Here is a 14,569-nt window from a genome sequence, read left to right on the forward strand (position 1 = left end):
ACGGTTTACGCTTTCTTGGTGGAGTCTCTGCCATGTTTTTTTTTCCCTATTTTTGGCATTATTGTAATAAAAATCTATACACGAAAGAAATTAATTATAATGTGAAATGGTATTTCTATCGATTACCCATCTGCATTATCACACCATATGTTATCTTTACTTACACTTACCTGATTACAGTCTTGAATTGTAACCACAACACAACACATAACAACATCTACAGGAGGGCACAGGAAAGCTCTTCTAAGAAACAGGGTGGCAAGAAAAATGTGACATCGAATCCCTGTAATTGCGTGAAATTGTTCGTGATTGTTATTGTGAGCAGGTTGAGATTATTTTTTATTTTATTGGGTTATTTTACGACGCTGTATCAACATCTAGGTCTTACCTGCACAAACAGCAGGGAGAGCTGTGTTTACCGCTCGCCGAAACGGAGAGGAAGATACGTCAGAATGACATAGGCTTGATTTGGTAGAGGAAAGGGAAACGCCCACTCAGTTATCTAGTGGAGTGCAGTGTGTAGGCCTATTCTCAGTAACTGTTTCACGTTGCTTACCTACTGCTACAGTACAGTATGGAGGAATCTAAAAGACGGAACATAACATTTAACATTTAACGATTTACAGCTCAAACTTATTGATCTTCAATGTGACCTAAGGGCTAAAGATCGTTTGAATAATACTACTAGCCTGGTTGAGTTTTACAAGACTAAACATTATCAATAATATCCACGACTACACAGGCTGGCTGTGAAAATGATTGCTATGTTTGGCTCAACATTTATATCTGTGAGCAACTGTTTTCTATAATCAACTTTAATAAAGGCAGACATCGAACATCTGTAACTGATGTTTCATTACGATCAGTAGGCTACTGTTCCTTTCAGCTGCCAACAGCATAAAACCTCGTTTTGATGTACTGATAAATAAAAATATAACAAAATGATATTATACATTTAAGTAGCTATAGAATTTCTATTATTTCTGTAAAATAAATATTTCTTTATTAATTAATGATAGTGCAAGATAGTTTTGCAAACACTGAACGGGAATTCATTTCATGAACCTCGTAATAGTACTTCCTTTTGTATACATTTTATACGAGATCACCCCTTCTTCCAGTCCACCCTTATACAGAGCGCAGCTAATATCTGCATTCCGCTCATGAGCTGTGAGCCGGCTCGGAGAGCGCAAACCTTGTGTAGGCCTGGTCTAAATGATTTAAATGCTAGATGTCATGATTTTTCTTCAGTATGAATCAATAAAATCCAAAATCTCCAAGAGGACACATTCCACAGCTCGCATCCTGTGCCTAGATCCGAACTCTGATCCCCTCCATTGACAAGCCGTCGTCTGACTTTACTCCGGATGGAACCACAGGAATCACACAGACGGACCCCTGCGTGGGGGGCAAAAGATCTGATATCTGAATTGCTCTATTGACTGGACTCATCTGCATTCCCCTCTGTCGTTATTTACCTCAATCTAAACACCCATAAAATGCTAAAATGCATCAATTGACACTTATTTCTACCAGCCGGTTCAGTTAAAAAAAGAGGAACAACTTCGGAATATATTTGAATACATAAAAATTCCCCCGGAAAGGCATGCGTGCTTTCCTGAGTATGTCCATACATGGTCCAAAAAACCTGTCGAACAGGCGAGAGGAAAAAAGCGTATGTCACATATATGGTAACAAGGTCGGGTTTTGGAAGTCGAAGGCACGTCCAAGTGTCAGAGCTAATGGCGATTGTGTGTTCCTAGCGGAAACAAACGACATAAATTGAAATAGCAATAGGCTTAGTTTATATCAGAATTGATGTTGAACAGCGGTAGCAGGCTTACGGAAGTTGACATTACCTCAACAAAACGACAATTCAACGTCACTTGAATTGAACATTTTAAAAATGAAAAGAGCTATTTATTTTATCCTTTCTTTGTAGTGTTTTGGCTCCTTATAATCCACACCGGTGTAAGGGGAGATAGGCATCTGTTTTTCGGCCAAAACTTTACCTTTTCGACCTCAATTTTCGAAAAGCTGATCTGAATTACGAAAAATCTCATTTTAATTTTGGAAAGCTAAGCTCAGTTTCGGAAATTGTTAGGCCTAATAGGTGAGCAATGAAATGAAAGCTTAGAAAATTATTACACTTTTTTTTGTTTTTCAATTTGTATATGTTTTACGTACCAATGCTTCGTGACGCAATATAATTCAAATACAGTACACATTGTTTTCACTTAGAAGAATATTCTTCATTATTTAACATGAAATGCTGTTAATTTATAAATACACATTCATAAAATCATAATCAAATTTAGAAACGTTGTGACTTTTTCATTCCCAGTACAATCTAGAAATAGAGCAAATTTATAAACGCTGTGACTTTTCATTACTAGTACAATCTAGAAATAGAGTAAATTTAGAAAGGTTTTGACTTTTCATTACTAGTACAATCTAAAAATAAAGCGAACTTAGAAACATTGTGACTTTTCCATTGCTAGTAAAATCTAAAAATAGAGCAAATTTAGGAACATTGTGACTTTTCATTACTAGTAGGTCTACAACCTAAAAATATAGCAAATTTAGAAACTTTGTGACTTTTTCATTACCAGTACAATCTAGAAATAGAGCAAATTTAGAAACGTTTTTACTTTTTCATTACCAGTACAATCTAGAAATAGAGCAAATTTAGAAACGTTTTGACTTTTTCATTACCAGTACAATCTAGAAATAGAGCAAATTTAGAAACGTTTTGACTTTTTCATTACCAGTACAATCTAGAAATAGAGCAAATTTAGAAACGTTTTGACTTTTTCATTCCCAGTACAATTTATAAATAGAGGAAATTTAGAAACGTTTCGACTTTTTCATTACCAGTACAATCTAGAAATAGAGCAAATTTAGAAACGTTTTTACTTTTTCATTACCAGTACAATCTAGAAATAGAGCAAATTTAGAAACGTTTTGACTTTTTCATTACCAGTACAATCTAGAAATAGAGCAAATTTAGAAACGTTTTGACTTTTTCATTACCAGTACAATCTAGAATTAGAGCAAATTTAGAAACGTTTTGACTTTTTCATTACCAGTACAGTCTAGAAATAGAGCAAATTTAGAAACTTTTGACTTTTTCATTACCAGTACAATCTAGAATTAGAGGAAATTTAGAAACGTTTTGACTTTTTCATTACCAGTACAATCTAGAAATAGAGCAAATTTAGAAACGTTTTGACTTTTTCATTACCAGTACAATCTAGAAATAGAGCAAATTTAGAAACGTTTTGACTTTTTCATTACCAGTACAATCTAGAAATAGAGCAAATTTAGAAACGTTTTGACTTTTTCATTACCAGTACAGTCTACAAATAGAGCAAATTTAGAAACGTTTTGACTTTTTCATTACCAGTACAATCTAGAATTAGAGCAAATTTAGAAACATTTTGACTTTTTCATTACCAGTACAATCTAGAATTAGAGCAAATTTAGAAACGTTTTGACTTTTTCATTACCAGTACAATCTAGAAATAGAGCAAATTTAGAAACGTTTTGACTTTTTCATTACCAGTACAATCTAGAAATAGACCACATTTAGAAACATTGTGACTTTTCATTATCAGTACAATCTAGAAATAGAGCAAATTTAGAAACGTTTTGACTTTTTCATTACTAGTACAATCTAGAAATAGACCACATTTAGAAACATTGTGACTTTTTCATTACCAGTACAATCAAGAAATAGAGCAAATTTAGAAACGTTTTGACTTCTTCATTACCAGTACAATCTAGAAATAGAGCAAATTTAGAAACGTTTTGACTTTTTCATTACCAGTACAATCTAGAAATAGAGCAAATTTAGAAACGTTTTGACTTTTTCATTACCAGTACAATCTAGAAATAGACCACATTTAGAAACATTGTGACTTTTTCATTATCAGTACAATCTAGAAATAGAGCAAATTTAGAAACGTTTTGACTTTTTCATTACCAGTACAATCTAGAAATAGACCACATTTAGAAACATTGTGACTTTTTCATTACCAGTACAATCAAGAAATAGAGCAAATTTAGAAACGTTTTGACTTTTTCATTACCAGTACTATCTAGAATTAGAGCAAATTTAGAAACGTTTTGACTTTTTCATTACCAGTACAATCTAGAAATAGAGCAAATTTAGAAACGTTTTGACTTTTTCATTACCAGTACAATCTATAAATAGAGCAAATTTAGGAACGTTTTGACTTTTTCATTACCAGTACAATCTAGAAATAGAGCAAATTTAGAAACGTTGTGACTTTTTCATTACCAGTACAATCTAGAAATAGAGCAAATTTAGAAACATTGTGACTTTTTTCATTACCAGTACAATCTAGAAATAGAGCAAATCTAGAAACTTTGAGTTTTTCATTACTAGTACAATCTAGAAATAGAGCAAATTTAGAAACTTTGTGACTTTTTCATTACCACTACAATCTAGAAATAGAGCAAATTTAGAAACGTTTTGACTTTTCCATTACCAGTACAATCTAGAAATAGAGCAAATTTAGAAACGTTTTGACTTTTTCATTACCAGCAATATCTAGAAATAGAGCAAATTTAGAAACGTTTTGACTTTTTCATTACCAGTACAATCTCCACCTCTTGTAAACGAATTAACCGTTCTTTTAATCGTGAAATATGATGCTATATTCCATAAAATGATTTAAATTAAGTACACGATGCAAACTGCAGCAAGAATTTAATGATCCGGTTTCGAGCTGAGGCTTTCAACACAAAGTAAATGTGTTAGGGTGCAGAGGTTAGGAGAATGCAAGGTGAGAGAACGTGCTCAGATGTATTGGCATGCGGACCATACAGGTGAAACCCCCCGGGACACAATAAGGAAGATAAGCACAATGAGTTGATATATTGTGTCCCGCAGAAACCAGAAACATTGCATTGCTAGCATGTCATTCCTTCGTGAAAGCAAAACAATAAAACAAGAACGAACCAACAAGATCAGCCAGTTGTTGGAGAGCATATTCAGGTACGGGAGAAAGGAGGAACAATTTATGGCATTTACTGTTGGTTATTTTTGTGAACTCTTCCCTCTCCCTTGCCATCAGACCCCTCATTTTATTTTTACCAACTCGCTTTTAATGGCAGTTGTCTCCTTTTAAACTACACAAATTTGTTCGTATTTGTTTACATGAAATAAGACTACAGGGTTCTTATAGTAGTCTATTTGCTGAGGTAAAGGAGTTTAAATTATTCAGGCCATTCATCATACATAGAAAAATGTGTTGTCTGTAATAAAATAACCTCGGTTACAAAGTTTAAGAGAAATTATATCCTTAAAGGACAACATTGTAGTACCTAAAATACAATACTCAAACAAAGTTGAGAGTACTGTGCAAGAAATTAATTTATTGAGAACTAGCCGTACCCGTGCGCTCCGCTGCACCCGTTAGAAATAAATATAAAGTAATTACATAATTAAAATAGGACATTTGATCCAGGGAACATTCGTGTTTGATAGAAGGATAAATCGTTTATTATATTACTTAATTTAAAAAATTAAAATGCCATTTTTTTGATCCAGAGACCACTCATTTGGTCATAAAATTATTTTAGGAAATACAGGAAACGAATGTACAGAATAGCCTATCAAGTTTTCTGTGCATAAGAAGCTATTTTAATCTTACCTGTCCTCGATTCACTCAGAAGTTACTGTAATAACATTATAGCATTATGTCCATCTAGAGAAACTACACTTTCCAATGGTGAAATAACTTAATAATTAATTATACAAATCGTTTAATTTAGCTTCCGATATTACTTCATAGAAACGCATAAACATTATCTGTAGGCTATCTTTCATAGCTTTCGATTGTTGTTGTCCAAGGCCCCTTATAGACGAAGTCATTTGTTTTTTATTTTAATACACCGCCTTGGATAACGTTGTTATTGTAATTTTGAAACTCATTTATCTCATTAAATATTAGTCCTATCAAAATTTTGCATAAAATAAAACTTATCGGAAGTCATTTTTAAAGAAACTTTTGTTATGTAACATTTTTCACAAAAATCAATAATAAGCGAGATATTTCGATTTATTTAATTCAGGCCCCCTTATAACCCCTCTTTTAAATAATGTATTTTGAATGCCATATAGCCTATAATCTAAGTTACAACGAACTTAATTTATATTCCAATTTTCATCGAAATCCGTTCATTCATTATCGCGTGAAAAGGTAACAAACATATAGACAGACATACAAATAAAAAAAAATTCAAAAAAGCGATTTTCGGTTTCAGGGTGGTTAATTATATATCTTAGGACCAATTATTTTTGGAAAATCGAAAATTACCAGAAAAATTTCGGCTACAGATTTATTATTAGTATAGATGAGGGAACGTACGTAGATGAAATTATTGGGGATCATCAGTGTGGTTTTAGGCGTAATAGATCGACTATTGATCAGATTTTTTGTATTCGACAGATAATGGAGAAAAAATGGGAGTATAAGGGTACAGTACATCAGTTATTCATAGATTTCAAAAAGGCTTATGACTCGGTTAAGAGGGAAGTATTATATGATATTCTTATTGAATTTGGTATTCCCAAGAAACTAGTTCGATTGATTAAAATGTGTCTCAGTGAAACATACAGCAGAGTCCGTATAGGTCAGTTTCTATCTGATGCTTTTCCAATTTACTGCGGGCTAAAGCAGGGAGATGCACTATCACCTTTACTTTTTAACTTCGCGCTAGAATATGCCATTAGGAAAGTTCAGGATAACAGGCAGGGTTTGGAATTGAACGGGTTACATCAGCTTCTTGTCTATGCGGATGACGTGAATATGTTAGGAGAAAATCCACAAACGATTAGGGAAAACACGGAAATTTTACTTGAAGCAAGTAGAGCGATCGGTTTGGAAGTAAATCCCGAAAAGACAAAGTATATGATTATGTCTCGTGACCAGAATATTGTACGAAATGGAAATATAAAAATTGGAGATTTATCCTTCGAAGAGGTGGAAAAATTCAAATATCTTGGAGCAACAGTAACAAATATAAATGACACTCGGGAGGAAATTAAACACAGAATAAATATGGGAAATGCCTGTTATTATTCGGTTGAGAAGCTCTTATCATCCAGTCTGCTGTCGAAAAATCTTAAAGTTAGAATTTATAAAACAGTTATATTACCGGTTCTTCTGTATGGTTGTGAAACTTGGACTCTCACTCTGAGAGAGGAACATAGGTTCAGGGTGTTTGAGAATAAGGTGCTAAGGAAAATATTTGGGGCTAAGCGGGATGAAGTTACAGGAGAATGGAGAAAGTTACACAACACAGAACTGCACGCATTGTATTCTTCACCTGACATAATTAGGAACATTAAATCCAGACGTTTGAGATGGGCAGGGCATGTAGCACGTATGGGCGAATCCAGAAATGCATATAGAGTGTTAGTTGGGAGACCGGAGGGAAAAAGACCTTTAGGGAGGCCGAGACGTAGATGGGAGGATAATATTAAAATGGATTTGAGGGATGTGGGGTATGATGATAGAGACTGGATTAATCTTGCACAGGATAGGGACCGCTGGCGGGCTTCTGTGAGGGCGGCAATGAACCTTCGGGTTCCTTAAAAGCCATTTGTAAGTAAGTAAGTATAGATGAGGGAATGAGGTGACAAATCTAGAAAAGAGGCGACACGATCAAAGACGTGATATTACTCTGAAAGAAACTGCAACACTACGACAAAAGTGATAACACTGTGAAAAATGTAGCGACATTGGGGTTAAGATGACAGCTTTTAGATACGCGGTATCAGCAGTGTGGAAGAAGTGGTAGCACTGTGAAAAAGGTCATAGGACTATGAAAGAGGTGGCAGCATATTAAAATGCGGCAGAACCATAAAAGAGGTGAAAGTACCGTGAAAAACGTAACAACTTTGTGAAATATTGTGGCAGCTCTATGAAGGAATTGATAACACTGAAAAATGTGGCAGCAATATGTAATGGGTGGCAGCACTGTGAAAGAGGTGGCGGCATGGCGCAAGAGATAAACTGTGAAAAATATGGGAGCACTGTAAATGACGTGGCAGCATTGTGAAAAATGTGACTGTACTGTGAAAGATTTGGTAGCATTGCGAAAGAGATAGCAGCATTGTGAACGAGATGCCAGGTTTGCAAAACGCATGACAACACTGATAGGGATAACACTAGAAACAAAAATGTGGCAGCATTGTAAAATATGTGGCAGCACTGTGAAAGGTGTGGCAGCATTGTGAAAGAGATAGCAGCATTGGGAAAAAGATGCCATGATTATAAAAGCCATGACATCACTGATAGGGATAACACTGGATTAAAATGTGGCAGCATTGGGAAAGATGTGGCTGTACTGCGTAATATGTTGCATTAATGTGGAAGATATGACAGCACTGTATAGTGAGAATCAGGTAAGTTTAGTTCCTAAAAGTCTAATTTGGCCGTCTGTTCAGTGTTGCCAACTAGTACCAGATATCACCAAAGAGGGTAAAATCAAAATACTATGTAGGTACTGAAACAATAATAATAATAATAATAACAATAATAATAATAATAATAATAATAATAATAATACTTACAAATGGCTTTTAAGGAACCCTAAGGTTCATTGCCGCCCTCACATAAGCCCGCCAGCGGTCCCTATCCTGTGCAAGATTAATCCAGTCTCTATCATCATATCCCACCTCCCTCAAATCCATTTTAATATTATCTTCCCATCTACGTCTCGGCCTCCCTAAAGGTCTTTTTCCCTCCGGTCTCCCAACTAACACTCTATATGCATTTCTGGATTCGCCCATACGTGCTACATGCCCTGCCCATCTCAAACGTCTGGATTTAATGTTCCTAATAATAATAATAATAATAATAATAATAACAATGTCTTGCTTATATTTTCCACATTCTCATCTTTATGTGGCGAGGTATTTCCTAAATGGTTCAATAACTTATGAAATGATCGGTTGTTCTTTATGGTTGTGAAACTTGGACTCGCACTTTGAGAGGAACATAGGTTAAGGGTGTTTGATAATAAGGTGCTTAGGAAAATATTTGGGGCTAAGAGGGATGAAGTTACAGGAGAATGGAGAAAGTTACACAACGCAGAACTGCACGCATTGTATTCTTCACCTAACATAATTAGGAACATTAAATCCAGACGTTTGAGATGGGCAGGGCATGTAGCACGTATGGGCGAATCCAGAAATACATATAGAGTGTTAGTTGGGAGGCCGAAGGGAAAAAGACTTTTAGGGAGGCCGAGACGTAGATGGGAAGATAATATTAAAATGGATTTGAGGGAGGTGGGATATGATGATAGAGACTGGATTGATCTTGCTCAGGATAGGGACCGATGGCGGGCTTATGTGAGGGCGGCAATGAGCCTCCGGGTTCCTTAAAAGCCAGTAAGTAAATAACTTATGAAATGATATATTTTCCTCCTGAACTTCCCGCATATTATGTTAGTGATTAGGACTAGTATGATCTAATATTAAAATGTATTTTGTCTGGCATTAAATTTATTGTTTTGACTAAAGAGTTAACGATTCATGAGACCTAACCTAAAAATATATTGCCTTGCATTTACATCAGTTTCCATACTGGAAATCGAAATTATTGCTGCCAACATAACAGTTACAAAATAACTATCAGTTGTGGTAATTGCCAGTACCCAAAATTCGGAACGAAGTTGGCAAAAGAAAATTCAACCTGAGAGCTAAAAAATCACTATAATTCACTAGCATATGCAGTAATAGGGGGGAAAATGGCTAGGTTTCACTTTAGGGTATTAAGTAAGTTGACCCTGATCATAGAAGAGGTACATAACAATACTGAGATTCTGGGAAGCAGATGGAGTCGCTGAAACAAGTGACGGAACCGGTAAGAGTATGACAACACTGGGAAAGAGGTGACATTATTAATGGACGGATGAACTAATACATGAATAAATATATCAGTGACGCACGCATAACGGATGAATAAAGGGATCCGGACTGTCTTCTAGCTGGAGCAGGAAGAGGATATCCACCTGGATGTCAACAGAGGTGCGTCAGCCAGCGGAGGCAGGATTTACAACAGAGCTTTTTTCATTGGGGAAACCAATAGAACACAAAAGGCTGCTTGCTTTATAAAAGTGCCGAAATCTGTATTTACTGGCTGTGATGTGGTTAGGCCCGTTATCAATAAACCATGTGAACAACGCAGGTTGCACTTCTGTATTGGTTATCTATATTTAACGACTTGTACCCGTTTAAAACAAGCCAGCGCGCAATTATTGCAGTCTTGCTAATTTGCTACGTGGCTGCGTGCATTAACGATCCGATTTATGCGCCAATTAAGCGGAAGCGCCCAACTGGGTGGGTGAGCAGAGCTACCTTCACTAGTCGTTCCATCCCTATTTTTATAAAAATAGTTAAATCAGCAAAATTCTTAATAATGCCTATAAATAAGCTTCAAATGTAAAGCTATTTATGTTTATCATCTTCATCATCATTATTATTACTTACTTACTTACTTACTTACTTACTTACTGGCTTTTAAGGAACCCGGAGGTTCATTGCCGCCCTCACATAAGCCCGCCATTGGTCCCTATCTTGTGCAAGATTAATCCAGTCCCTACCATCATATCCCACCTCCCTCAAATCTATTTTAATATTATCTTCCCATCTACGTCTCGGCCTCCCTAAAGGTCTTTTTCCCTCCGACCTCCCAACTAACACTCTATATGCATTTCTGGATACGCCCATACGTGCTACATGCCCTGCCCATCTCAAACGTTTGGATTTAATGTTCCTAATTATGTCAGGTGAAGAATACAATGCGTGCAGTTCTGTGTTGTGTAACTTTCTCCATTCTCCTGTAACTTCATCCCTCTTAGCCCCAAATATTTTCCTAAGAACCTTATTCTCAAACACACTTAACCTATGTTCCTCTCTCAAAGTGAGAGCCCAAGTTTCACAACCATACAGAACAACCGGTAATATAACTGTTTTATAAATTCTAACTTTCAGATTTTTTGACAACAGACTGGATGATTTATTGATGATGATGATAATAATAATAATAATAATAATAATAAAAAAGGTAACATGCACTTGGGGGGCATGGAGGTAGAGCCCCATGCTTTCCATGACCTCGGCAATAGAATGAGGTGGTGTGGTCGGCACCACGCTCTGACCGCCTTTTACCCCAGGGAAAGACCCGGTACTCAATTTTATAGGAGGCTGAATGAACCTCGGGGCCGTTCTGAAAGTTTGGCAACGAGAAAAAATCCTGTAACCACCTGGGATCGAACTCCGGACCTTCCAGTCCGTAGCCAGCTGCTCTACCAACTGAGCTACCCGGCCGCCAATAATAATAATAACATTAATAATAATAATAATAATAATAATAATAGCTAATAATAATAAAAAATAAGAATAGTAGTAGTAGTAATATTAATATAATAATAATAGTAGTAATAAATAAAATAATAGTAAAAAAAATCAGCGGTCGAGTGGCCAAAATTTGTATAAGTGCTTCTTTTGACATTATTAACATGGTGGAAGAAAAAAATTAACTTTTTTATCTGCCCACATCAAAATGTTTGCTTGTAAATTTGTGATTGGGTGATAAGTTAAAAATGGATACTGAAGAAAATCGAGAAAAGAACGGAAAAAAGAGAATAAAATGTAAGTGTGAAAGACGAGAGAATAAAAGTAAGAAGAAGAATAATAGGCTAAGGAAATAAGAGGAGAAGAATAAATTTGTATAAGCATCTGTTTCTTATATTACAACCTTTCTTTACATCTGCAAAGACCTCTGAAGATAGATGCTGAAAGCTTTCCTACATAATGTATTAGTTCCGTTAATTGAAATCCAGGAGTTGTAAGTTGGGTGGTTATCTAACATGATTAACAGATTAGCACTATGCAAACTTGGAGGTGGCAGCCACCCTCTAGCCGGGGCTCAGAACCAACAGGGCTGCCATGTTGTGGTGTGGTTAACGATCAAAAGCGCCCAGTTCATATTTGCCAGCAAGCAATTTGTGGCTGCGGTGCGGGGTTCCATGTGACATCATAGTCAGCACCAAGACTGTGCGATGAAGACTTTGGAGTTCGTTACCAGATGAGACGCTTTCTTCTCTCCATTCTATATTTAATTTTTCTTCGTCGTTTAGCTTTAACACTATTTTTATTTCATCTTCTTCCTTTATTAATTCTCTTTCTTATCTTATTATTTTTCTTTAATTTCTTACATTCCACCTCGGTGTTGCAGCTGTTACGAACCGATTTTGCCGGGTTCAGATCTGACCGAGGGCATTAGATTTTAAAAGACGATAGAGCTCTCTACCTCGATTTTCCTGGTAGAGAAGGAAAGCTGTGGGTCTAATTTAATAGATTTACGAAATGTAAAGGGACTATATTCCTGGTAGAAGGCTTCCATGTTGAATCTGAACTATGAATAATGGCTATGTATGGTAGCGTTATTAAATTACTACTATTGCTGCTACTACTACTACTACTACTACTACTACTACTACTACTACCACTGCTATTGAGTCCGCTACTGATACTGCTATTGCTACCACTACTGATTCTGCTATTGCTACCACTACTGATACTACAATTGTTCCTGTTACTGATACCGCTACCGCTATTGCTACTGTTACTGATACTGTTAATGTTACCACTACTGACACTGCTATTGCTACAATTATTAATGTTGCTATTGCTATCAATACTGATACTGCCATTGCCACCACTTCTAATACTTGTATTGCTACCACTACTAATACTGCTATTGCAACCACTGCTTATACTGATATTACTGTCCACACCTGTGGAGTAACGGTCAGCGCGTCTGGCCGCGAAACCAGGTGGCCCGGGTTCGATTCCCTTTCGGGGCAAGTTACCTGGTTGAGGTTTTTTCCGGGGTTTTCCCTCAACCCAAGAAGAGCAAATGCTGGGTAACTTTCGGTGCTGGACCCCGGACTCATTTCACCGGCATTATCACCTTCACCTCATTCAGACGCTAAATAACCTAAGTTGTTGATAAAGCGTCGTAAAATAACCTACTAAAATAAAAACTGATATTACTATCACTAATGATACTGCTATTGCTACTACTAATACCTCTATAGCTATCATCTCTGATACTGCTATTGCTGTCATCTCTGATAGTGCTATTGCTATCATCTCTAATACTGCTATTGCTACAACTACTGATACTACTTTTGCTACCATTACTAATACTGCTATTGGTTCCTTTACTAATACTGTTATTGCTAACATTACTATTACTGCTATTGCTACCGCTACTGATACTACTATTGCGACCACTGCTGATACCGATATTACGACCACTGCTGATAATACTATTTATACAACTACTGATACTATTATTGCTAATACTAATACTGCTATTGCTACCACTACTGATACTGCTATTACTACCATTACTAATACTGCTATTGCTACAACTGCTGATACTGCTATTGCTACCACTACTGATACTGCTATTGCTACAACTACTGATACTGCTATTGCTACCACTACTGATACTGCTATTGCTACCATTACTAATACTGCTATTGCTACAACTACTGATACTGCTATTGCTACCACTACTGATACTGCTATTGCTGCCACTACTGATACTGCTATTGCTACCACTACTGATACTGATATTGCTACGACTGCTGATAATGCTATTTGTATCAGTAATGATACTGCTATTGTTACTACTATAATGTTTTAAATTGTTATTGTTTTTCCTGTATTTTATCTGTTACTGTTGACTTTTTCGATAGTCTTTTGGATTCTATGACATAATAATAAATGTAATATAAAATGCCAAAATAAACACTAACTTACTAATGCTGCTATTGCTACCACTACTTTTCGTCTCTTGTCTTTATTTCATACAACTCATTGCTTCCTTTCTAAAGTGACATCAAAAACTTTTGTGCGAGATCGTGCGTATTTGCTTGTTTTCCGCACAGAACCAATACGCGGTAAGTGTGAAATACCACATTCAGTATTCCCAACGTAACACACATAACAATTTCCCTCTTCTTACCGCTTAAGCGCGACATTCATTTTACTGCTTTAGGCTTTTAACATATTATTTTTAGAGACGTTTAACATAGTAATAATTATAAATTGGAAACTTACCACTGCAATTTCACCTAAATTGCAATGTTAATTATTGTTTTTAAATATTTGCAAAAATTAAGTAAACTCTACTACTCCACTAAAGTTACTGCATTCGTGATACAAGTAACATTAAGGAAGCCGTGAAAAAATCAACAAGATTCCAGATGCCGATGTTATTACTGCAATATGTTATATAAATAATATTGTTAAAATATTAAAATGAAAAATAAATCATTACATAACCTTACCGTTTGTTTTAAGTTCGCATTTATAGACTGGGGAAAAAAAAAGACAGACGTATATCACAGCCTGCTGGAGTATGGTAAACACAGAAAACATTTTATAGCAACAATGTTGAAGAAAGATATTTTGGTTTTCCGAAGTTGCCGTCATTAAACAGAAACCAAG

At 35.8% G+C, this 14,569-nt stretch overlaps 1 protein-coding gene across 1 annotated transcript in view; it reads left to right on the forward strand.

Moving 5' to 3' along the window:
• Window positions 1–14,569, forward strand: part of LOC138703851 (serine-rich adhesin for platelets-like) — a 1,430,840-nt gene that overhangs the window by 166,761 nt on the left and 1,249,510 nt on the right. The window lies entirely within an intron of this gene.

This window comes from Periplaneta americana, chromosome 1 (assembly GCF_040183065.1).
Source record: "Periplaneta americana isolate PAMFEO1 chromosome 1, P.americana_PAMFEO1_priV1, whole genome shotgun sequence".
Taxonomy (NCBI): Eukaryota; Metazoa; Arthropoda; class Insecta; order Blattodea; family Blattidae; genus Periplaneta; species Periplaneta americana.